Source organism: Carcharodon carcharias, chromosome 6 (assembly GCF_017639515.1).
Source record: "Carcharodon carcharias isolate sCarCar2 chromosome 6, sCarCar2.pri, whole genome shotgun sequence".
NCBI lineage: Eukaryota > Metazoa > Chordata > Chondrichthyes > Lamniformes > Lamnidae > Carcharodon > Carcharodon carcharias.
In genome coordinates, this window is record NC_054472.1 from 195,744,067 (window position 1) to 195,765,808 (window position 21,742).

The following is a 21,742-nucleotide window of genomic DNA, read 5'->3' on the forward strand; positions in this document are numbered from 1 at the left end:
GGATCGGGGAACACCTCTCCCAGAGACCCAGGGCTCAGACCAGGATTTTCAGAGAGAAAAAATCTCATGGAATTCCTAACAGAAACTTGAATCCTGATTTCCTGTCCCTTGAAAGCAGGAAGCAGACAGCACCAAGACTGCTGGGAGTGAACTCACCCACTGTGCCTGGACAGAGCTGCTGGTTACAGGACTCTGTCTCCATGGTGATGCCTGGACAAGGTTGGCCTCCGTTCTTTGGCGGTGGGCTGACACACTCTCGATGCCGGGATCGCATTCCACTGCTACACTCTGCGTCACAGTCTGACCACTCACTCCACACTGACCACTGACCATTCACTGTGAGGTAGATACATTGGGTTAGACTTAAATCCTCTCTCATGAATCAGGTTAATAAACAGCAGCTAGATTCTAACACTGAAATCAACTGACACCTTCTAGGAACACAGAGACCATTCAATGCTGCAAATCTGTCCCTCCGTTCAGTTCGAACTTGGTTGAGTTAAACCAAATTTACATTTACTCGAAATGTTAACTCTGTGTTTCTCTCCTCAGATGCTGTCAGACCTGCTGAGTTTTTCCAGCTATTTTTGTTTCTGTTTTACATTTACCCGTCTTTGGTCCAAATCCCTCAAGGGTCTGAGCCAATGAAAACCTTTTTTTAAATTCATTCTAGGGATATGCGTATCGCTGGTAAGGCCAGCATTTGTTGCCCATCCCTAATTACCCTAGAACTGAGTGTCTGGCTCGGCCGTTTCAGGGGCAGTTAAGAGTCAACCACATTGCGGTGGGTCTGGAGTCACATGTAGACCAGACCAGGTAAGGACAGCAGCATAAATTTAAGAAATCCTTTGATCATCATTTACATCTCAACTAGATTCTCCCTTAATCTCCTAAACCGGAGGGAATACAGCCTAACTTACACAATAAAAACAGCAGGTCCAGCAGCATTTGCGGGGAGAGGGAGTTAATAGCTCAGCTCGCAGAATTATTAAACACAGGAGACCATTGAGTCTGTGCAAACTCTCCGAATGATTCATTTACTCCCCCATGTTGAATACCGTTTGGAGGAAGCACTGAGGGTGCAAGGGTGCAAAATGTTCTCTGGGTGGGGTCTTCAATCACCAAGAGTGGCTCGGTAGCATCACTACTGACCGAGTCCTAAAGGACATAGCTGCTAGACTGGGTCTGCAGCAGGTGGTGAGGGAACCAACAAGAGGGAAAAACATACTTGACCTCATCCTCACCAACCTGCCTGTCACAGATGCATCTGTCCATGACAGTATCGGTGGGAGTGACCACCGCACAATCCTTGTAGAGACGAAGTCCCACCTTCACATTGAGAATACCCTACATTGTGCTAAATGGGATAGATTTTGAACAGATCTAGCAACCCAAGACTGGGCATCCATGAGGTGCTGTGGGCCATCAGCAGCAGCAGAATTGTACTCGGACACAATCTGTAACCTCATGGCCCAGAAAAGGAAGAATGTGCAGAGCCATGGGAAGTACATACCAACATGTAAACAAACATATGAAATAGGAACAGGAGTAGGCCATTCGGCCCCACAAACCTGCTTCACCACTCAATACGATCTTGGCTCATCTTCTTGTGTTTCAATTTCCACATTCCCATCTGCCCCCAATAACCTTTGATTTCCTTGCAGACCCAGTCTAGCAGCTATGTCCTTTAGGACTCGGCCAGCTCAGTCAGTAGTGGTGCTACCGAGCCACTCTTGGTGATGGACATTGAAGTCCCCCACCCAGAGTACATTCTGTACCCTTGTCACCCTCAGTGCTTCCTCCAAGTGATGTTCAACATGGAGAAGCACTGATTCATCAGCTGAGGGAGGGCGGTACATGGTAATCAGCAGGAGGTTTCCTTGCCCATGTTTGATCTGATGCCATGACACTTCATGGGGCCCAGAGTCGATGTTGAGGACTCCCAGGGTAACTCCCTCCTGACTGTATACCACTGTGCCCCCACCTCTGCTGGGCCTGTCCTGTCAGTGGGACAGGACATACCCAGGGATGGTGATAGTGGTGTCTGGGACATTATCTGTAAGGTATGATTCCGTGAGGATGACTATGTCAGGCTGTTGCTTGACTAGTCTGTGTGACAGCTCTCCCAATTTTTGGCACTAGCCCCCAGATGTTAGTAAGGAGGACTTTGCAGGGTCGACAGGGCTGGTTTGCCGTTATCGTTTCCAATGTCGAGGTCGATGCCGGGTGGTCCGTCCAGTTTCATTCCTTTTTTGTGACTTTGTAGCCGTTTGTTACAACTGAGTGTCTGGCTAGGCCATTTCAGAGTCAACCACATTGCTGTGGGTCTGGAGTCACATGTAGGCCAGACCAGGTAAGGACAGCAGATTTCCTTCCCTCAAGGACATTAGGGAACCAGATGGGTATTTACAACAATCAACAATGGTTTCATGGTCATCATTAGACTTTTAATTCCAGATTTTTATTGAATTCAAATTCCACCATCTGCTGTGGTGGGATTTGAACCAGGTCCCCAGAGCATTACCCTGGGTCTCAGGAATTCCAGTCCAGTGACAATCCCACCACACCATCACCTCCTCATCACTTTAAATCTGTGCCCTCTGGTCTCGATCTTTTACCAGAGAGAACAGTATCTCGTCTGTCCAGCCCCCGAATGATTTTGAATAGTTATCAAATCTCCTCTCAGCCTTCTCTTCTCCAAAGAAAACAGTCCCAACTTCTCCAATTTATTTTCATTACAGAAGCTCCTCATCCCTGGAACCATTCTCGTGAATCTTTTCCACACTCTCCCCATTACCTTCACATCCTCCCTAAGGTGCGGCACCCAGAACTGGACACAATACTCCAGCTGAGGCCGAACTAATGACTTATACAAGTTCAACATAACCTCCTGGCTCTTGTTGTCTAAACAACCCCCTGCCTCCAAACCCATCAGGGGGAGGGTATTAAATCCTACCCTGAGAACTGAGGGAGGAGAAGTGTCGATTTTTAAACGGTAATATTCATAATTCTGGCCCATTTAACAGGAGCTCAGTAATTCAGAGACATTAAACTTCATTTCTCAATCCCTCTGTTGCCCTGCCGTGCGTCTGTGCTGTGTAGTGTGGTTACCTGGGCAGGCCTGAATAAAGCAGGCTCGGGTATCCCACAGTGTGCGCTTACACTCTCCCCCAGGCAGAGCTGGCCGGAGGACATCTCTCTGTCGGAACAACACTCCCAGACCACAGCTCTGGCTACACTCACTCCACAACGTCCAGTCTGACACCACACAATCCACTGGGAAAACAAATAGGACATAGTTAGTTAGGAATCTGTGTAACTGACCCAAAAAACTGAAAGGATAATATCAGTAACCAGATTCCAAGCTGTAGTTACACCAGGAGAACAGGCCATTGAGCCCATTCAATACATAATACATAACCCATCACACAAACTAATCACCTCAATCACATTAACCCATCCTCTTCCATGTATCACATCCCACATCAAATCACAGCCCCTGACATTTGACCCGTCCACCTGATCCCAAGGTCACCAGCCCCCAACTTCTGACCCCTGATCCACAAGCCTTGTTGTCAAACCCTGGGCCGCAGTTTTCCCTCCCACTGGCCCTTGCCTCCTCCCAGGCTCTTCCCCACCCCCAATCTCTCCCCTTGACTCCATCCCCCCAGCTTCCCCCACTGACTCCCTCTCTTCAGCCCCTCCTCATAACTCCCTCCCCCCAGCCTGTCCCCTTGTCCCCCTCCCCCCAGCCTGTCCCCTTGTCCCCCTCCCCCCAGCCTGTCCCCTTGTCCCCTTGTCCCCCTCCCCCCAGCCTGTCCCCTTGTCCCCCTCCCCCCAGCCTGTCCCCTTGACCCCCTCCCCCCAGCCTGTCCCCTTGTCCCCCTCCCCCCAGCCTGTCCCCTTGTCCCCTTGTCCCCCTCCCCCCAGCCTGTCCCCTTGTCCCCTTGTCCCCCTCCCCCCAGCCTGTCCCCTTGTCTCCCTCCCCCCAGCCTGTCCCCTTGTCCCCTTGTCCACCTCCCCCCAGCCTGTCCCCTTGTCCCCTTGTCCACCTCCCCCCAGCCTGTCCCCTTGTCCCCTTGTCCACCTCCCCCCAGCCTGTCCCCTTGTCCCCTTGTCCACCTCCCCCCAGCCTGTCCCCTTGTCCCCTTGTCCACCTCCCCCCAGCCTGTCCCCTTGTCCCCTTGTCCACCTCCCCCCAGCCTGTCCCCTTGTCCCCCTCCCCCCAGCCTGTCCCCTTGTCCCCTTGTCCACCTCCCCCCAGCCTGTCCCCTTGTCCCCCTCCCCCCAGCCTGTCCCCTTGTCCCCTTGTCCACCTCCCCCCAGCCTGTCCCCTTGTCCCCTTGTCCCCCTCCCCCCAGCCTGTCCCCTTGTCCCCTCCCCCCAGCCTGTCCCCTTGTCCCCCTCCCCCCAGCCTGTCCCCTTGTCCCCCTCCCCCCAGCCTGTCCCCTTGTCCCCTTGTCCCCCTCCCCCCAGCCTGTCCCCTTGTCCCCTTGTCCCCCTCCCCCCAGCCTGTCCCCTTGACCCCCTCCCCCCAGCCTGTCCCCTTGACCCCCTCCCCCCAGCCTGTCCCCTTGTCTCCTTGTCCCCCTCCCCCCAGCCTGTCCCCTTGTCCCCCTCCCCCCAGCCTGTCCCCTTGTCCCCCTCCCCCCAGCCTGTCCCCTTGTCCCCTTGTCCCCCTCCCCCCAGCCTGTCCCCTTGTCCCCTTGTCCCCCTCCCCCCAGCCTGTCCCCTTGTCCCCTTGTCCCCCTCCCCCCAGCCTGTCCCCTTGTCCCCTTGTCCCCCTCCCCCCAGCCTGTCCCCTTGTCCCCTTGTCCCCCTCCCCCCAGCCTGTCCCCTTGTCCCCCTCCCCCCAGCCTGTCCCCTTGTCCCCCTCCCTCCAGCCTGTCCCCTTGTCCCCCTCCCCCCAGCCTGTCCCCTTGTCCCCCTCCCCCCAGCCTGTCTCCTTGTCCCCTTGTCCCCCTCCCCCCAGCCTGTCCCCTTGTCCCCTTGTCCCCCTCCCTCCAGCCTGTCCCCTTGTCCCCTTGTCCCCCTCCCCCCAGCCTGTCCCCTTGTCCCCTTGTCCCCCTCCCCCCAGCCTGTCCCCTTGTCCCCCTCCCCCCAGCCTGTCCCCTTGTCCCCTTGTCCCCCTCCCTCCAGCCTGTCCCCTTGTCCCCCTCCCCCCAGCCTGTCCCCTTGTCCCCCTCCCCCCAGCCTGTCCCCTTGTCCCCTTGTCCCCCTCCCCCCAGCCTGTCCCCTTGTCCCCCTCCCCCCAGCCTGTCCCCTTGTCCCCCTCCCCCCAGCCTGTCCCCTTGTCCCCCTCCCCCCAGCCTTCCCCTTGTCCCCCTCCCCCCAGCCTGTCCCCTTGTCCCCTTGCCCCCTCCCCCAGCCCTGTCCTCTTGTCCCCCTCCCGCCAGCCCTGTCCCCTTGTCCCCCTCCCCCCCCAGCCTGTCCCCTTGTCCCCCCCCTCCAGCCTGTCCCCTTGTCCCCTTCCCCCAGCCTGTCCCTTGTCCCCATCCCCCCAGTCCTGTCCCTTGTCCCTCCTCCCCCCAGCCTGTCCCCTTGTCCCCTTGTCCCACTCCCCCCCCAGCCTGTTCCCCCTTGTCCCCCTCCCCCCAGCCTGTCCCCTTGTCCCCTTTCCCCCTCCCCCCAGGCCTTCTTGTCCCCTTGTCCCCTCCCCCCAGCCTGTCCCCCTTGTCCCCTCCCCCAGCCTGTCCCCTTGTCCCCCTCCCTCCAGCCTGTCCCCTTGTCCCCCTCCCCCCAGCCTGTCCCCTTGTCCCCCTCCCTCCAGCCTGTCCCCTTGTCCCCCTCCCCCCAGCCTGTCCCCTTGTCCCCCTCCCCCCAGCCTGTCCCCTTGTCCCCTTGTCCCCCTCCCCCCAGCCTGTCCCCTTGTCCCCTTGTCCCCCTCCCCCCAGCCTGTCCCCTTGTCCCCCTCCCCCCAGCCTGTCCCCTTGTCCCCTTGTCCCCCTCCCCCCAGCCTGTCCCCTTGTCCCCCTCCCCCCAGCCTGTCCCCTTGTCCCCCTCCCCCCAGCCTGTCCCCTTGTCCCCCTCCCCCCAGCCTGTCCCCTTGTCCCCTTGTCCCCCTCCCCCCAGCCTGTCCCCTTGTCCCCTTGTCCCCCTCCCCCCAGCCTGTCCCCTTGTCCCCTTGTCCCCCTCCCCCCAGCCTGTCCCCTTGTCCCCTTGTCCCCCTCCCCGCAGCCTGTCCCCTTGTCCCCTTGTCCCCCTCCCCCTATCCTGTCCCCTTGTCCCCTTGTCCCCCTCCCCCTATCCTGTCCCCTTGTCCCCCTCCCCCCAGCCTGTCCCCTTGTCCCCTTGTCCCCCTCCCCCCAGCCTGTCCCCTTGTCCCCCTCCCCCCAGCCTGTCCCCTTGTCTCCCTCCCCCCAGCCTGTCCCCTTGTCCCCCTCCCCCCAGCCTGTCCCCTTGTCCCCTTGTCCCCCTCCCCCCAGCCTGTCCCCTTGTCCCCTTGTCCCCCTCCCCCCAGCCTGTCCCCTTGTCCCCCTCCCCCCAGCCTGTCCCCTTGTCCCCCTCCCCCCAGCCTGTCCCCTTGTCCCCTTGTCCCCCTCCCCCCAGCCTGTCCCCTTGTCCCCCTCCCCCCAGCCTGTCCCCTTGTCCCCCTCCCCCCAGCCTGTCCCCTTGTCCCCTTGTCCCCCTCCCCCCAGCCTGTCCCCTTGTCCCCTTGTCCCCCTCCCCCCAGCCTGTCCCCTTGTCCCCTTGTCCCCCTCCCCCCAGCCTGTCCCCTTGTCCCCCTCCCCCCAGCCTGTCCCCTTGTCCCCCTCCCCCCAGCCTGTCCCCTTGTCCCCCTCCCCCCAGCCTGTCCCCTTGTCCCCCTCCCCCAGCCTGTCCCCTTGTCCCCCTCCCCCCAGCCTGTCCCCTTGTCCCCTTGTCCCCCTCCCCCCAGCCTGTCCCCTTGTCCCCTTGTCCCCCTCCCCCCAGCCTGTCCCCTTGTCCCCCTCCCCCAGCCTGTCCCCTTGTCCCCTTGTCCCCCTCCCCCCAGCCTGTCCCCTTGTCCCCTTGTCCCCCTCCCCCAGCCTGTCCCCTTGTCCCCCTCCCCCCAGCCTGTCCCCTTGTCCCCTTGTCCCCCTCCCCCCAGCCTGTCCCCTTGACCCCCTCCCCCCAGCCTGTCCCCTTGTCCCCCTCCCCCTCCCCCCAGCCTGTCCCCTTGTCCCCTTGTCCCCCTCCCCCCAGCCTGTCCCCTTGTCCCCCTCCCCCCAGCCTGTCCCCTTGTCCCCCTCCCCCCAGCCTGTCCCCTTGTCCCCTTGTCCCCCTCCCCCCAGCCTGTCCCCTTGTCCCCTTGTCCCCCTCCCCCCAGCCTGTCCCCTTGTCCCCCTCCCCCCAGCCTGTCCCCTTGTCCCCTTGTCCCCCTCCCCCCAGCCTGTCCCCTTGTCCCCCTCCCCCTCCCCCCAGCCTGTCCCCTTGTCCCCTTGTCCCCCTCCCCCCAGCCTGTCCCCTTGTCCCCCTCCCCCCAGCCTGTCCCCTTGTCTCCCTCCCCCCAGCCTGTCCCCTTGTCCCCTTGTCCCCCTCCCCCCAGCCTGTCCCCTTGTCCCCCTCCCCCCAGCCTGTCCCCTTGTCCCCCTCCCCCCAGCCTGTCCCCTTGTCCCCCTCCCCCCAGCCTGTCCCCTTGTCCCCCTCCCCCAGCCTGTCCCCTTGTCCCCTTGTCCCCCTCCCCCCAGCCTGTCCCCTTGTCCCCTTGTCCCCCTCCCCCCAGCCTGTCCCCTTGTCCCCCTCCCCCCAGCCTGTCCCCTTGTCCCCTTGTCCCCCTCCCCCCAGCCTGTCCCCTTGTCCCCCTCCCCCCAGCCTGTCCCCTTGTCCCCCTCCCCCCAGCCTGTCCCCTTGTCCCCCTCCCCCCAGCCTGTCCCCTTGTCCCCTTGTCCCCCTCCCCCCAGCCTGTCCCCTTGTCCCCTTGTCCCCCTCCCCCCAGCCTGTCCCCTTGTCCCCTTGTCCCCCTCCCCGCAGCCTGTCCCCTTGTCCCCTTGTCCCCCTCCCCCCAGCCTGTCCCCTTGTCCCCTTGTCCCCCTCCCCCTATCCTGTCCCCTTGTCCCCTTGTCCCCCTCCCCCTATCCTGTCCCCTTGTCCCCCTCCCCCCAGCCTGTCCCCTTGTCCCCTTGTCCCCCTCCCCCCAGCCTGTCCCCTTGTCCCCCTCCCCCCAGCCTGTCCCCTTGTCCCCCTCCCCCCAGCCTGTCCCCTTGTCCCCCTCCCCCTATCCTGTCCCCTTGTCCCCCTCCCCCCAGCCTGTCCCCTTGTCCCCCTCCCCCTATCCTGTCCCCTTGTCCCCCTCCCCCCAGCCTGTCCCCTTGTCCCCTTGTCCCCCTCCCCCCAGCCTGTCCTCTTGTCCCCCTCCCCCCAGCCTGTCCCCTTGTCTCCCTCCCCCCAGCCTGTCCCCTTGTCCCCTTGTCTCCCTCCCCCCAGCCTGTCCCCTTGTCCCCTTGTCTCCCTCCCCCCAGCCTGTCCCCTTGTCCCCCTCCCCCCAGCCTGTCCCCTTGTCCCCCTCCCCCCAGCCTGTCCTCTTGTCCCCTTGTCCCCCTCCCCCCAGCCTGTCCTCTTGTCCCCCTCCCCCCAGCCTGTCCCCTTGTCTCCCTCCCCCCAGCCTGTCCCCTTGTCCCCTTGTCCCCCTCCCCCCAGCCTGTCCTCTTGTCCCCCTCCCCCCAGCCTGTCCCCTTGTCTCCCTCCCCCCAGCCTGTCCCCTTGTCCCCTTGTCCCCCTCCCCCCAGCCTGTCCCCTTGTCCCCCTCCCCCCAGCCTGTCCTCTTGTCCCCTTGTCCCCCTCCCCCCAGCCTGTCCCCTTGTCCCCCTCCCCCCAGCCTGTCCCCTTGTCCCCTTGTCCCCCTCCCCCCAGCCTGTCCCCTTGTCCCCCTCCCCCCAGCCTGTCCCCTTGTCCCCCTCCCCCCAGCCTGTCCCCTTGTCCCCCTCCCCCCAGCCTGTCCCCTTGTCTCCCTCCCCCCAGCCTGTCCCCTTGTCCCCTTGTCCCCCTCCCCCCAGCCTGTCCCCTTGTCCCCCTCCCCCCAGCCTGTCCCCTTGTCCCCTTGTCCCCCTCCCCCCAGCCTGTCCTCTTGTCCCCCTCCCCCCAGCCTGTCCCCTTGTCTCCCTCCCCCCAGCCTGTCCCCTTGTCCCCTTGTCCCCCTCCCCCCAGCCTGTCCCCTTGTCCCCTTGTCCCCCTCCCCCCAGCCTGTCCTCTTGTCCCCTTGTCCCCCTCCCCCCAGCCTGTCCCCTTGTCCCCTTGTCCCCCTCCCCCCAGCCTGTCCCCTTGTCCCCTTGTCCCCCTCCCCCCAGCCTGTCCTCTTGTCCCCTTGTCCCCCTCCCCCCAGCCTGTCCCCTTGTCCCCTTGTCCCCCTCCCCCCAGCCTGTCCCCTTGTCCCCCTCCCCCCAGCCTGTCCCCTTGTCCCCCTCCCCCCAGCCTGTCCCCTTGTCCCCTTGTCCCCCTCCCCCCAGCCTGTCCCCTTGTCCCCTTGTCCCCCTCCCCCCAGCCTGTCCCCTTGTCCCCTTTTCCCCCTCCCCCCAGCCTGTCCCCTTGTCCCCTTGTCCCCCTCCCCCCAGCCTGTCCCCTTGTCCCCTTTTCCCCCTCCCCCCAGCCTGTCCCCTTGTCCCCTTGTCCCCCTCCCCCCAGCCTGTCCCCTTGTCCCCTTTTCCCCCTCCCCCCAGCCTGTCCCCTTGTCCCCTTTTCCCCCTCCCCCCAGCCTGTCCCCTTGTCCCCTTGTCCCCCTCCCCCCAGCCTGTCCCCTTGTCCCCTTGTCCCCCTCCCCCCAGCCTGTCCCCTTGTCCCCTTGTCCCCCTCCCCCCAGCCTGTCCCCTTGACCCCCTCCCCCCAGCCTGTCCCCTTGTCCCCCTCCCCCCAGCCTGTCCCCTTGTCCCCCTCCCCCTATCCTGTCCCCTTGTCCCCCTCCCCCCAGCCTGTCCCCTTGTCCCCCTCCCCCCAGCCTGTCCCCTTGTCCCCCTCCCCCCAGCCTGTCCCCTTGTCCCCCTCCCCCCAGCCTGTCCCCTTGTCCCCCTCCCCCCAGCCTGTCCCCTTGTCCCCCTCCCCCCAGCCTGTCCCCTTGTCCCCTTGTCCCCCTCCCCCCAGCCTGTCCCCTTGTCCCCCTCCCCCCAGCCTGTCCCCTTGTCCCCTTGTCCCCCTCCCCCCAGCCTGTCCCCTTGTCCCCTTGTCCCCCTCCCCCCAGCCTGTCCCCTTGTCCCCTTGTCCACCTCCCCCCAGCCTGTCCCCTTGTCCCCCTCCCCCCAGCCTGTCCCCTTGTCCCCTTGTCCCCCTCCCCCCAGCCTGTCCCCTTGTCCCCCTCCCCCCAGCCTGTCCCCTTGTCCCCCTCCCCCCAGCCTGTCCCCCTTGTCCCCTTGTCCCCCTCCCCCCAGCCTGTCCCCTTGTCCCCCTCCCCCCAGCCTGTCCCCTTGTCCCCTTGTCCCCCTCCCCCCAGCCTGTCCCCTTGTCCCCCTCCCCCCAGCCTGTCCCCTTGTCCCCTTGTCCCCCTCCCCCCAGCCTGTCCCCTTGTCCCCCTCCCCCCAGCCTGTCCCCTTGTCCCCTTGTCCCCCTCCCCCCAGCCTGTCCCCTTGTCCCCCTCCCCCCAGCCTGTCCCCTTGTCCCCTTGTCCCCCTCCCCCCAGCCTGTCCCCTTGTCCCCCTCCCTCCAGCCTGTCCCCTTGTCCCCCTCCCTCCAGCCTGTCCCCTTGTCCCCCTCCCCCCAGCCTGTCCCCTTGTCCCCCTCCCCTCAGCCTGTCCCCTTGTCCCCTTGTCCCCCTCCCCCCAGCCTGTCCCCTTGTCCCCCTCCCCCCAGCCTGTCCCCTTGTCCCCTTGTCCCCCTCCCCCCAGCCTGTCCCCTTGTCCCCCTCCCCCCAGCCTGTCCCCTTGTCCCCCTCCCCCCAGCCTGTCCCCTTGTCCCCCTCCCCCCAGCCTGTCCCCTTGTCCCCTTGTCCCCCTCCCCCCAGCCTGTCCCCTTGTCCCCCTCCCCCCAGCCTGTCCCCTTGTCCCCTTGTCCCCCTCCCCCCAGCCTGTCCCCTTGTCCCCCTCCCCCCAGCCTGTCCCCTTGTCCCCCTCCCCCCAGCCTGTCCCCTTGTCCCCCTCCCCCCAGCCTGTCCCCTTGTCCCCTTGTCCCCCTCCCCCCAGCCTGTCCCCTTGTCCCCTTGTCCCCCTCCCCCCAGCCTGTCCCCTTGTCCCCTTGTCCCCCTCCCCGCAGCCTGTCCCCTTGTCCCCCTCCCCCCAGCCTGTCCCCTTGTCCCCCTCCCCCCAGCCTGTCCCCTTGTCCCCCTCCCCCCAGCCTGTCCCCTTGTCCCCCTCCCCCCAGCCTGTCCCCTTGTCCCCTTGTCCCCCTCCCCCCAGCCTGTCCCCTTGTCCCCTTGTCCCCCTCCCCCCAGCCTGTCCCCTTGTCCCCTTGTCCCCCTCCCCCCAGCCTGTCCCCTTGTCCCCCTCCCCCCAGCCTGTCCCCTTGTCCCCCTCCCCCCAGCCTGTCCCCTTGTCCCCTTGTCCCCCTCCCCCCAGCCTGTCCCCTTGTCCCCCTGTCCCCCCAGCCCCCAGCCTTGTCCCCTTGTCCCCCTCCCCCCAGCCTGTCCCCTTGTCCCCCTCCCCCCAGCCTGTCCCCTTGTCCCCCTCCCCCCAGCCTGTCCCCTTGTCCCCTTGTCCCCCTCCCCCCAGCCTGTCCCCTTGTCCCCCTCCCCCTCCCCCCAGCCTGTCCCCTTGTCCCCTTGTCCCCCTCCCCCCAGCCTGTCCCCTTGTCCCCCTCCCCCCAGCCTGTCCCCTTGTCCCCCTCCCCCCAGCCTGTCCCCTTGTCCCCCTCCCCCCAGCCTGTCCCCTTGTCCCCTTGTCCCCCTCCCCCTATCCCTGTCCCCTTGTCCCCCTCCCCCCAGCCTGTCCCCTTGTCTCCCTCCCCCCAGCCTGTCCCCTTGTCCCCTTGTCCCCCTCCCCCTATCCTGTCCCCTTGTCCCCCTCCCCCCAGCCTGTCCCCTTGTCCCCTTGTCTCCCTCCCCCCAGCCTGTCCCCTTGTCCCCTTGTCCCCCTCCCCCCAGCCTGTCCCCTTGTCTCCCTCCCCCCAGCCTGTCCCCTTGTCCCCCTCCCCCCAGCGTGTCCCCTTGTCCCCTTGTCCCCCTCCCCCCAGCGTGTCCCCTTGTCCCCCTCCCCCCAGCCTGTCCCCTTGTCCCCTTGTCCCCCTCCCCCCAGCCTGTCCCCTTGTCTCCCTCCCCCCAGCCTGTCCCCTTGTCCCCTTGTCCCCCTCCCCCTATCCTGTCCCCTTGTCTCCCTCCCCCCAGCCTGTCCCCTTGTCCCCTTGTCCCCCTCCCCCCAGCCTGTCCCCTTGTCCCCCTCCCCCCAGCCTGTCCCCTTGTCTCCCTCCCCCCAGCCTATCCCTTTGACCCCCTCCCCCTATCCTGTTCCCTTGACCCCCTCCCCCTTTCCTGTCCCCTTGACCCCCTCCCCCCAGCCTATCCCCTTGACCCCCTCCCCCTATCCTGTTCCCTTGACCCCCTCCCCCTATCCTGTCCCCTTGACCCCCTCCCCCTATCCTGTTCCCTTGACCCCCTCCCCCTTGCCTTCCTTCTCTCAGCTGAGTTCAGCTACGGCTGTGACAATCTCTTACCACATTCCTTTTCATCAGAGCCATCCTGACAGTCCAGTTGCAGGTTGCACCGTTGCTGCAGGGCTACACACTCCCCACTGCCACAGGTTAACTGTTTAACAGAGCAGAGAGTGGCAGTGCTGGTGGGGAAAATCCGATCTGAACCACTTGGTGTTGGAGTCACTGAGGGAGGAGCAGAGCCTGAAACCCAGGAGTGAGAGTGGGAAGGTCAACGAGCCCATAATTCAACAGAAAGAACTTGCATCTTATAGAAACAGAGAAACATAGAAACTAGGAGCAGGAGTAGGCCATTCAGCCCTTTGATCCTGCTCCACCATTCATTATGATCATGGCTGATCATCCAACTCAATAACCTGCTCCCGCTTTCTCCCCATATCCTTTGATCCCTTTCACCCCAAGAGCTATATCTAACTCCTTCTTGAAAACATTCAATGTTTTGGTCTCAACTACTTTCTGTGGTAATGAATTCCACAGGCTCATCACTCTCTGGGTGAAGAAATTTCTCCTCATCTCAGTCCTAAATATCTTCAGACTATGACCACTGGTTCTGGACTCCCCCATCACCGGGAACATCCTTCCTGCATCTACCCTGTCTAGTCCTGTTAGAATTTTATAGGTTTCTATGAGATTCCCCCTCATTCTTCTGAAGTCCAACAAATATAATCCTAACCGACTCAATCTCTCCTCATATGTCAATACCCCCATCCCAGGAATCAGTCTGGTAAACCTTCGTTGCACTCCCTCTATAGAAAGAACATCCTTCCTCAGACAAGGAGATCAAAACTGCACACGATATTCCAGGTGTGGTCTCACCAAGGTCCTGTACTCGAATCCTCTCGCTATGAAGGCCAACATACCATTTGCCTTCTTTACCACCTGCTGCACCTGCATGTTTACCTTCAGCGACTGGTGTACAAGGACACCCAGGTCTCGTTGCACATTCTCCTCTCTCAATTTATAACCATTCAGATAATAATCTGCCTTCCTGTTTTTGCCACCAAAATGGATAACCTCACATTTATCCACATTATACTGCATCTGCCGTGCATTTGCCCACTCACTCAGCTTGTCCAAATCACACTGAAGCATCTCTGCATCCCCCTCACAGCTCACCCTCCCACCCAGCTTTGTGTAATCTGCAAATTTGGAGATATTACATTTAATTCCCTCATCTAAATCATTAATATATATTGTGAGTAGCTGGGCTCCCAGCACCGATCCCTGTGGTACCCCACTAGTCACTGCCTGCCATTCAGAAAAAGACTCATCTATTCCTACTCTTTGTCTCCTGTCTGCCAACCAGATTTTTATCCATCTCAATACACTACCCCCAATCCCATGCACTTTAATTTTACACGACAATCTCTTATGTGGGACTTTGTCGAAAGCCTTCTGAAAGTCCAAATAAACCATATCCACTGGCTCCCCCTCATCAACTCTACTAGTTACATCCTCGAAAAATTCCAGTAGATTTGTCAAGCATGATTTCCCTTTCATAAATCCATGCTGACTCTGTCCGATTTTGACACTGTTTTCCATGTTCTCAGCTTTTAAATCTTTCATAATGGACTCTAGAATTTTCCCCACTACCAATGTCAGGCTATAATTCCCTGTTTTCTCTCTACCTCCATTTTTAAATAGTGGGGTTACATTAGCTACCCTCCAATCTGTAGGAATGGTTCCAGAGTTTATAGAATCTTGGAAGATGAACACCAATGCATCCACTATTTCTAGGGCCACTTCCTTAAATACTCTGGGATGTAGATTATCAGGCCCTGGGGATTTATCAGCCCTCAATCCCATCAATTTCCCCAATACCATTTCCCTACTAATACTGATTTCTTTCAGTTCCTCCCTCTCACTAAACCCTGTGTTTCCCAACATTTCTGGTATGTTATTAGTGTCCTCCTTTGTGAAGACAGAACCAAAGTATGTACTTAGCTGGTCAGCCATTTCTTTGTTCCTCATTATAAATTCCCCTGTTTCTGACTGTAAGGGTCCTACATGTGTCTTCACCAATCTTTTTCTCTTCACATACCTATAGAAACTTTTACAGTCAGTTTTTATGTTCCCTGCAAGTTTACTCTCGTACTCTATTTTCCCCTTCTTAATCAATCCCTTGGTCCTCCTTTGCTGAATTCTAAACTGCTCCCAATCCTCAGGTCTGTTGCTTTTTCTGGCCAATTTGTATGCCTCTTCCTTGCATCTAACACTATCTCTAATTTCCCTTGTAAGCCATGGTTTGGCCACCTTACCTGTTTTACTTTTGCGCCAGACAGGAATAAACAATTGTTGCAGTTCACCCATGCGCTCTTTGAATGTTTGCCATTGCCTATCCACCGTCATCCCTTTAAGTAATGTTTTCAATCCATCATAACCAACTTGCGCCTTATATCATCGTAGTTTCCTTTATTAAGATTCAGGACCCAAGTCTCAGAATCAACTACGTCACTCTCCATCTTGATGAAGAATTCTATCATATTATGGTCGCTCATCCCCAAGGGGCCTCGCACAATTGGATTGCCAATTATTCCTTTCTCATTACACAATACCCAGTCTAGGATGGTCTGTTCTCTCATTGGTTCCTCAATATATTGGTCCTGAAAACCATCCCATATACACTCCAGGAATTCCTCCTCTATGGTATTGTTACTAATTTGATTTGCCCAATCTATATGCAGATTAAAGTCACCCATAATTACAGATGTTCCTTTATTACATACGTCTCTGATTTCCTGATTAATGCCATTCCCAACATCACCACTACAGTTTGGGGGTCTATGTACAACCTCCACTAATGTTTTTTTGCCCGTTAGTGTTTCTCAGCTCTACCCATACAGATTCCACATTGTCGGAGCTAATATCTTTCCTCACTATTGTGTTAATTTCTTCTTTAACCAGCAATGTCAAATAAAAAAGAAAGGGCAAAGTCAGCATGGTTTCATCAAGGGGAGGTCATGCCTGACAAATCTGTTAGAATTTTTTGAGGAAGTAATGAGCAGGTTAGACAAAGGAGAGCCAATGGATGTTATCTACTTAGATTTCCAGAAGGCCTTTGACAAGGTGCCGCACAGGACGCTGCTCAGTAAGATAAGAGCCCATGGTGTTAGAGGCAAGGTACTAGCATGGATAGAAGATTGGCTGTCTGGCAGGAGGCAGAGAGTGGGGATAAGGGAGTCCTTCTCAGGATGGCGGCCAGTGACTAGTGGAGTTCCACAGTGGTTAGTGTTGGGATCACAACTTTTCACTTTAAACATTAATGATCGAGATGAAGGAACTGAGGGCATCCTTGCTAAGTTTGCAGATGATACAAAGATAGGTGGAGGGACAGGTAGTATTGAGGCGGTGGGGAGGCTGCAGAAGGATTTGGACAGGTTAGGAGAATGGGCAAAGAAGTGGCAGATGGAATACAATGTGGGGAAGTGTGAGATCATGCACCTTGGTAGGAAGAATAGAGGCATAGACCATTTTCTAAATGGGGAGAGAATTCAGAAATCTGGAGTGCAAAGGGACTTGGGAGTCCTAATCCAGGATTCTCTTAAGGTTAACTTGCAGGTTGAGTTGGTAGTTAGGAAGACAAAAGCAATGTTGGCATTTATTTCGAGAGGACTAGAATATAAAAGCAGGGATGTGCTGCTGAGGCTTTATAAGGCTCTGGTCAGACCACATTTAGAATATTATGAGCAATTTTTGGCCCCGTATCTCAGGAAGGATGTGCTGGTCCTGGAGAGGGTCCAGAGGAGGTTCACGAGAATGATCCCAGGAATGAGAGGCTTAACATATGAGGAACGTTTGAGGACTCTGGGTCTATACTCGATGGAGTTTAGAAGGATGAGGGGGGATCTGATTGAAACTTACAGAATACTGAAAGGCCTGGATAGAGTGGACATGGGGAAGATGTTTCCATTAGTAGCAGAGACTAGGACCCAAGGGCACAGCCTCAGAGATGAGGAGAAGCATCTTTAGCCAGAGAATGGTGAATCTGTGGAATTCATTGCCACAGAAGGCTGTGGAGGCCAGGTCAATGAGTGTATTTAAGACCGAGATAGTTAGGTTCTTGATTGGTAGGGGGATCAAAGGTTACAGGGAGAATGGGGTTGAGAAACTTGTCAGCCATAATTGAATGGTGGAGCAGACTTGATGGGCCGAATGGCCTAATTTCTGCTCCTATGTCTCATGGTCTTATGATCAGGTCGCCCCCTCAGTGTTCTCTGCTCCAAAGAAAACAACCCAAGTCTATCCAACCTCTTTTCATAACTTAAATGTTTCATCCCAGGCAACATCCTGGTGAATCTCCTCTGCACCTCCTCCAGTGCAATCACATCCTTCCTATAATGTGGTGACCAGAACTGCACACAGTACTCCAGCTGTGGCCTCACTAACGTTCTATACAACTTCAACATGATCTCCCTACTTTTGTAATCTATGCCTCGATTGATAAAGGCAAGTGTCCCATATGCCTTTTTCACCACCCGACTAACATGACCCTCCGCCTTCAGAGATCTATGGACACACACGCCAAGGTCCCTTTGTTCCTCAGAACTTCCTAGTGTCATGCCATTCATTGAATCCTTCCTTGTCAAATTACTCCTTCCAAAATGCATCACCTCACACTTTTCAGGGTTAAATTCCATCTGCCACTTATCTGCCCATTTTACCATCTCATCTACTTCTTCCTGTAGCCCAAGACACTCAACCTCACCATTAACCACCCGTCCAATCTTTGTGTCATCCACAAACTTATGAATCCAACCCCCACATAGTCATCTATGTCTTTTATATAAATGACAAATAATAGGGGACCCAGCACAGATCCCTGTGGTACACCACTGGACACTGGCTTCCAGTCACTAAAGCATCCTTCTGTCATCACCCTCTGTCTCCTAAGCCAAATGTGAATCCACCTTATCAAGTTACCCTGTGTCCCATGTGCATTTGCCTTCTTTATAAGTCTCCCATGTGGGACCTTGTCAAAGGCTTTGCTGAAATCCATATAAACTACATCAACTGCACTCCCCTCATCTACACAGCTGGTCACCTCCTCAAAACATTCAATCACATTTGTTAGGCATGACCTCCCTCTGACAAAGTCATGCTGACTATCCCTGATCAAACCTTGCCTCTCCAAGCGGAGATAGATTCTCTCCTTCAGAATTTTCTCCAATAGTTTCCCTGCCACTGACGTGAGACTCACTGGCCTGTAGTTCCCTGGCTTATCTCTACAAACCTTCTTAAATAGCGGAACCACATTAGCTGTTCTCCAGTCCTCTGGCACCTCCCCCATGGCCAGAGAGGAATTAAAGATTTGGGTCAGAGCCCCTGTGATCTCCTCCCTTGCCTCCCTTAGCAGTCTGGGACACAAATCATCCAGACCTGGAGATTTGTCCACTTTTAAGCCTGCCAACACCTCCAATACCTTGTCACTCCCTATATCAATTCACTTAAGAACCTTGCAGTCTCTCTCCCTGAGTTCCATACCTTCATCCTCATTCCCTTGGGTGAAGACAGACGTGAAGTATTCATTCAACACTCTAGTGATGTCCTCTGGCTCCACCCATAGATTGCCCCCTTGGTCCCTACTCTTTCCCTGGTTATCCTCTTGCCATTACACCTCCACAAATTGTGCCATCCCCTACTGGACCCTCTACATGACCTGAAAAGTTCTCTTGTACACATTTCAAGAAATCCTCTCTATCCAAGCCCTTAACGTTATGTCTATCCCAATTAATGTTGTGGAAGTTGTAATATAATTACCCTATTGTTATTGATTTTACACAACTCCATAAATTAGTACCATAGAACCATAGAAAAGTTACAGCACAGAAGAAGGCCATTCGGTCCATCTTGTCCATGCCAGCCTGAGGACACCCAGGTGCCCTTTCTAATTCCACCTTCCTGCTCCCGGCCCATAGCTCTGCAGCTTACAGCACTTAAGGTGCAGATCCAGGAACTTTTTAAAAGAGTTTAGAGTTTCTGCCTCTACTACCAACTTGGGCAGTGAATTCCAGACATCCACTTTCTCTCTGCGTAAAAAAAGTTCTTCCTCATGTCCCCCCTACACCTTCTGCCACTTATCTTGAATCTATGTCCCTTGGTTCTAGAATTCTCCATCAAGGGAAACAATTTGATCCTGTCCACTCTATCTATTCCCCTCATAATTCTGTACACCTCAATCAAGTCATCTCTCAGCCTTATTTGTTCTAAGGAAAATAACCCCAATCTATCCAATCTCTCCTCGTAGCTACACTTTTCTAACCTTGGCAACATTCTTGTAAACCTCCTCTGCACTCTCTCCAGAGCTATTACATCCTTCCTGTAATTTGGTGACTAGAACTGCACACAATATTCCAGTTGTGGCCTCACCAGTGTTTTATACAATTCCAACATTATATCCTTACTTTTATATTCTATACCTCTGCCAGTGAAGGAGAGCATTCCATATGCCTTCTTTACAACCTTGTCTACTTGAACTGCTGCCTTCAGGGACCTGTGTACTTGTACACCAAGATCTCTCACTTCATCTACCCCTCTTAGTATATTCCCATTTACTTTGTAATCTCTGTAACTGTTTGACCTCCCTAAACTGTGCATATTTGCTCCTCAATTTCCCACTGACTATCTGGGGGTCTATAATAAACACCTAACAATGTGGCTGCACCTTTTTTATTCCTAAGCTCTACCCACAAAACTTCATTCGATGCCCCCTCCAAGATATCATCTCTCCTTACTGCAGTAACTGACTCCTTAACTAATAATGTAATGCCTCCTCCTCTTTTACCTCCTCCCCTGTCTCACCTGAAGATTCTTTATCCCGGAATGTTGAGCTGCCAATCCTGCCCTTCTCTCAACCACGTCTCAGCGATGGCTACTATATCACAATTCCACGTGTCAATCCTCATCCTTAACCCATCCGTTTTACCTGTAATACTCCTGGCATTAAAGTAGAGGCCATCCAGCCTTGCCTTACTCCCTTGAAACTTAATGCAGCTGTATTCCCTCTGACTTGATTGTTTTACTGTATTGTGATGTGTCCCTATTCTGCTAACATTCTGTGTCCCCTCCTCCTGCTGAATTAGTTTAAACTCCTCCCAACAGCACTAGCAAACCCGCCCGCAAGGATGTTAGTTCCACTCTGGTTCAGATGTAGACCGTCCCGCTTGTACAGGTCCCACCTACCCCAGAAACGGTCCCAGTGATCCAGGAATCTAAAACCCTCCCTCCTGCACCAACTCTTAAGCCACGTATTCATCTGCGCTATTCTCCTATTTCTGAGCTCGCTAGCACATGGCACTGAGAGTAATCCAGAGATTACAACCTGTGAGATCTTGCTTTTTAATCTATTGCCGCACTCCTTGAATTCTTCATGCAAGAAGTCATCCCTCTTTCTATCTATGTTAATGGTACCAACATGTACCATGACCTCTGCCTTTTCACCCTCCCCCTTCAGGATGCCCTGCAGCCGTTCAGTGACATCCTGGACCCTGGCACCAGGGAGGCAAACACACCATCCTGGAGTCATGTTGATGACCACAGTAGCGCCTATCTGTTCCCCTGACTATAGAATCCCCTATTACTATTGCTCTCCCTCCCTTCCTCCCCTCCTGTACAGACAGGCTGCTTGTAGTGCCAGAAGCTTGGTTCTGTCTGCATTCCCTGGAGGAACCAGCTCCCTCATCAGTCTCCAAAATGGAATACCGATTTGCGAGTGGGACCCCAGGGGACTCCTGAACTACCTGCCTGTTTCTCTTGGACTGCCCGGTGGTCACCCATTCCCTCCCTTCTTCAAGTCCCTTCATCTGCGGTGTGACCACCTCTCTAAACGTGCTGTCCACAATGCTCTCAGACTCACGGATGCTCCACAGTGTCCCCAGCTGCCGTTCCAGCTCTGAAACCTGAGCTTCCAGGAGCTGCAGCTGAACACACTTCCTGCACACATGCTGGTCCCGGGTTCTGGAAATGTTCCCAGCTTCCCAAATGGAGCACGAGGAGAACACCACGGCTTTGAGCTCTCCTGACATGACTAATCCCTTTAAATTAAACCTTTTAAATCAATTACTCTAGGGCCCTTCTTTCCTGATCCTTGTTACTGTAGAATATACAAACTATAAACCACAGAAATATCTTAAACTATGAGCGATTAAAGTAGTAAATATCTTACCCACTACTTACCAGTGATTCCTTTTCCTTGTAGCCTCTCCTGCTGCAGCACACTCTGAAGATTTAAGAGATTGGATAGCAAGGAAAAAATGCAAAGAGCACCTCATCCCCTATGCACCGAATTCCCGCTTTGAACAAAATTCTGAATACCCTCTCTGGCTGTGCCCCACTCAGGATGTGCTCTCTCCTCTGTTTGTGTGCAAGCACAATGTACATCATATGTAGTTCATGTGTCAATGTGCCACCGTGTGTCCGAGGCCCAGCCATCTTCAGCTGCTATAATTAATGGACCACAGCCTATAATTCATTGACCACAGTCCATAATTAACTGACCAGAGCCCATACTTCACTTTGCATAGTCTATAATTAACTGACCAGAATCTATAATTCACTGACCACAATCTATAATTCACTGACCTGAATTGATAATTCACTGATCACAGTCTATAATTCACTGACCAGAGTCTATAATTCACTGACCTGAATTGATAATTCATTGACCACAGCCTATAATTCATCGACCAGAGTGCATAATTAACTGACCACAGCCTTTAATTGACTCATAGACTCTGGTCAACAAAGATCTGACTACACTAATCCCATTTTCCAGCACTTGGCCCATATGTTTGGAGGCTGTGGCAACACAAGTGAATATCTAAATACTTATTAAATGGTGTGAGAGTTTCTGACTCAACCACCCTTTCAGGCTGTGAGTTCCAGACTCCCACCACCCTCTGGGTGAAAACATTTCTCCTCAACTCCCCTCTCAGCCTTCTACCTCTTACCTTAAATCTATGCCCCCCCCCCCAGTTATTGACCCCTCTATTAATGGAAAAAGTGCCTTTCTATCTACCCTATCTATGCCCCTCATTCTTATATATCTCTATCAGGTCCTCTCTCAACCTTCGCTGCTCCAAGGAAAACAACCCCAGCCTATCAAATCTTTCCTCATAGCTCAGACCCTCCAGCCCAGGCAGCATCCTGGTAAATCTCCTCTGCACCCTCTCCAGTGCAATCACATCCTTCCTATAATGTGGTGACCAGAACTGCACACAGTACT